General features: G+C 36.9%; 1 long non-coding RNA gene across 1 annotated transcript; it reads right to left on the bottom strand.

Moving 5' to 3' along the window:
• Positions 1–420: 420 nt before the first annotated feature.
• Positions 421–812, bottom strand: LOC120121597. The gene is made up of 3 exons (XR_005516001.1): positions 741–812; positions 622–667; positions 421–522 (listed from the first exon to the last, which is right to left on the bottom strand). It is a non-coding gene; the product is annotated as an uncharacterized LOC120121597 (long non-coding RNA).
• Between the last annotated feature and the right edge of the window lie 2198 nt (positions 813–3010).

The following is a 3010-nucleotide window of genomic DNA, read 5'->3' as shown; positions in this document are numbered from 1 at the left end:
TTGCTTTTAGTTATTACAAAATCAAAAATAGAACATGCATGTGTTGGAGTTTCGAAACTGTCTGGATAGATTGCTAAGGTTTTAGTTCGGGGTTCTCATGTATGTAGTTGACCACTTGTACCTATACTTACTGCTGTGTGGTGAAACTAGGCAAAACATACATAGCCAACATCAAGGTTTTAGTTAACCACTTGTACCTATTCTCTTTCTCCTTATGCACAAAGTTTGGGTTTGGGTGAAATCTAAATGAGACATGATTGCCAACGATCATTTACTTGTTTTTCGCATGTTTCATTATATTCCTGTTGGACATACACTAGACTTTGTAACACAGGTAACATATTTGAGCTCGATCGTTCTTATCCTATCCGAGTGATAACATATTTCCACAAGAACAGAGATTTTCAGTATTTACTAATTGCAACAAAATTAATTGAACAAAGGCATAGTTAGCTCAATGTTACACACACTGACCATTGGCAGAACTCTTCCTATGTATGCCTATAAACTTGGCCACGAACTCTGCAAGGAGAAAAAGAAAAAGGAGAATAAACAGAGGATTCTTCTAAAAAATTTAAGGCGACGAAAAAAAAAAGTATCATAAGAAATGTCAAAGTTCACCTTCTAATTTCAACAAAGCACTTGTTCCTGCTGGGAGTCTCTTTTCCTGGAACAAATAAATTGTAAGTTACTTTTTCTTGTCTGCAAAACAAAGCGACAATATCAGGAACTAAACTTACGTAGTAGGCATGCCAGTAATAAAGTTCCCTTTTTAAACCGGCTTCAACTTTCTTTAGAAACTCTTCTACCAGTTTCTGCAGCTTGGAAGAAAACAACTATGTCAGAGAAATAAATTAGAATTCTTAGCAGCTTTTTTCACCATTTAATGGTTTCAAATTCATCACCTGGAGGATCAGTTTAGGATGAACAAAATCCCCAACAAGTTTTTGAAGCTTTGCCCTTACAGAAGGTAATCTGACAATGATATGGAGTGTCACTGCTGTTTTTTCTTTAAAAGCCAAGATAACATTTCAAAATATAAACGCTAAAAAACTCACCTTTTATGTGATGGATCGGCCAGGATTTCAGTTGCGAGTTCCGTCACTACCTCTTCCCATTCAAGTGGAATAGGCTGGTCATCGGCAAATGGATATCTGCAACGGCAGAATATACCACTCACAATTTCACACATAAGAAAAAAGAAGTGGAGCCTTATACGGGGTAAAATGGTTTACATGTCAATTTATTGGAATCTAGCATCTACTCGGTATTTGCTAAGTTCTTACTTGTGTGCTTTGCAGGCTTCAAGAGCCATGATTGCTTTCCTCAGGTTTTGCTTTGATTTGGCAGCAATCTTAGCAGCAAAGTTCATAGATAGCTCAAAGTCTTCTTTCCTTGCAATCTGAATTAATAACTCCATGATCTGCGAAATAGAAGTTGTAACGATGACTTGATTAGATTTAAAGCACTTAGTAAGGCATGTTCTTATTTGATCAACCCTATACGCAACATTCATATGCCTGAACTAAGCTAATAGAATACTTACCTCATGAGTTACCGGGGCATCGACTTTTATGACTCTGCAGTGACTGGTTACCGATTCTACAATATTCACATCATCTTCACAGCAAAGAATGAATTTACATGAATCCGAATGACAGTCCATGATCCATTTGATCAAGTGACGAATATTATCTGGTGCCTTGTCAACATCATAAAGAACTAGAACTGAAATTAAAATCAAACCTTATTAGCTTTAAGTCGATTACTTTAAACTGTCAAAGAGAGGTTTTTGTACATATGTAAGAAAACTAACCAAAAAAAAACACTAAACCTTTGTAGTTTGTCTTGAAATTATCGTTGCTGACTTCTGGGGTAGCTATATAATTGGTGCTTATTTCCTTAACTAATCCCATTAATGCATATTTAGCATTTGTTTCCTTGGTCACATTAAGCTCAACATGAAAAGCACTTGAAGCAATTGGAACAATAACTTGCATTGCCCTTTTTTCCTATCCACATATTCAAATCACAAGATGTCAAATTCTGAAATCAATGGTGATAGAATCATCTTTAGGCTTTACTTAGTATTCATTAACTTTGATGCTTTATTTAGTATTTTCTACCTGAACCTGGAATTGTTTTAATTCATGAGATACCTATAATGAAAAGGGGAAAAAAGAAGCTAGAGTTAGCTTAGGCATCTAACAAACTTTAGAATATGTGAAAGAATCCGGTATCGTTTTTGTCGGAAAAAAACGTACATTCCAGCTAGGGTCGCCGTATATTTCACGCAGAAAAGCCATTGTTAGTGCTCTTTTCCCAGAACCAGATGGTCCTTTGAACAATATATGAGGACAACTCTGATGAGATACCTAAAAGTTTACAGTAGAAAATAATTTTGTTCCATTTTCCGAATCACTTGCATCGCAAACTAAACATTATTGGATGAAAAATTAAGTAACAAAAATAACTTTTAGGTGGACTTACAAGTTGCTTCAGGATCTGAGCTTCTTGTTTGTGACAGGTGAATCCATTCAAAGAAGTTGGCTGGTATTGATCAGCCCAAAATTGCCTTAGTTTTTCGACAATGAATGCCTTTCCGATGAACGAGGCCTCATCGAAGGCTTTTTCTCTTTCGGGTGATTTCTTTGAGGTTCTGCAGGATCCTCTCCTCATTACACACGCAAACCAGGTCTCGCTTTGGCTCTTTTTCATTTTGGATGCGAACTTCACTGAGTTTAAACTACTCCCACTACTATCACTTATCTTGCTATTTTCAACACTGAGCTTACCACTACTCTGTCTGCTAGTAGCTGAACTTGCAGTCATAGCTGTTCTTGAAAAACCAGTGCTGGATGACGATCCTCGAGCTTTTGGATTGACATTTCGGTTAGCTATTGGTCGTTGACGGGGAGGGTTATCTTTCTTCTGGTTTGGCAAGGCAGCAGTATCACGAGAAAAGAAGATATCACCAGGAGAAATGGACTCTGTGCTTTCGTACATAGGA

Source organism: Hibiscus syriacus, unplaced genomic scaffold, assembly GCF_006381635.1.
Source record: "Hibiscus syriacus cultivar Baekdansim isolate YM2019G1 unplaced genomic scaffold, ASM638163v2 tig00110377_pilon, whole genome shotgun sequence".
Taxonomy (NCBI): Eukaryota; Viridiplantae; Streptophyta; class Magnoliopsida; order Malvales; family Malvaceae; genus Hibiscus; species Hibiscus syriacus.
The sequence above is the reverse complement of the archived record's forward strand: the minus strand, read 5'-3'. Positions and strand labels throughout refer to the sequence as shown.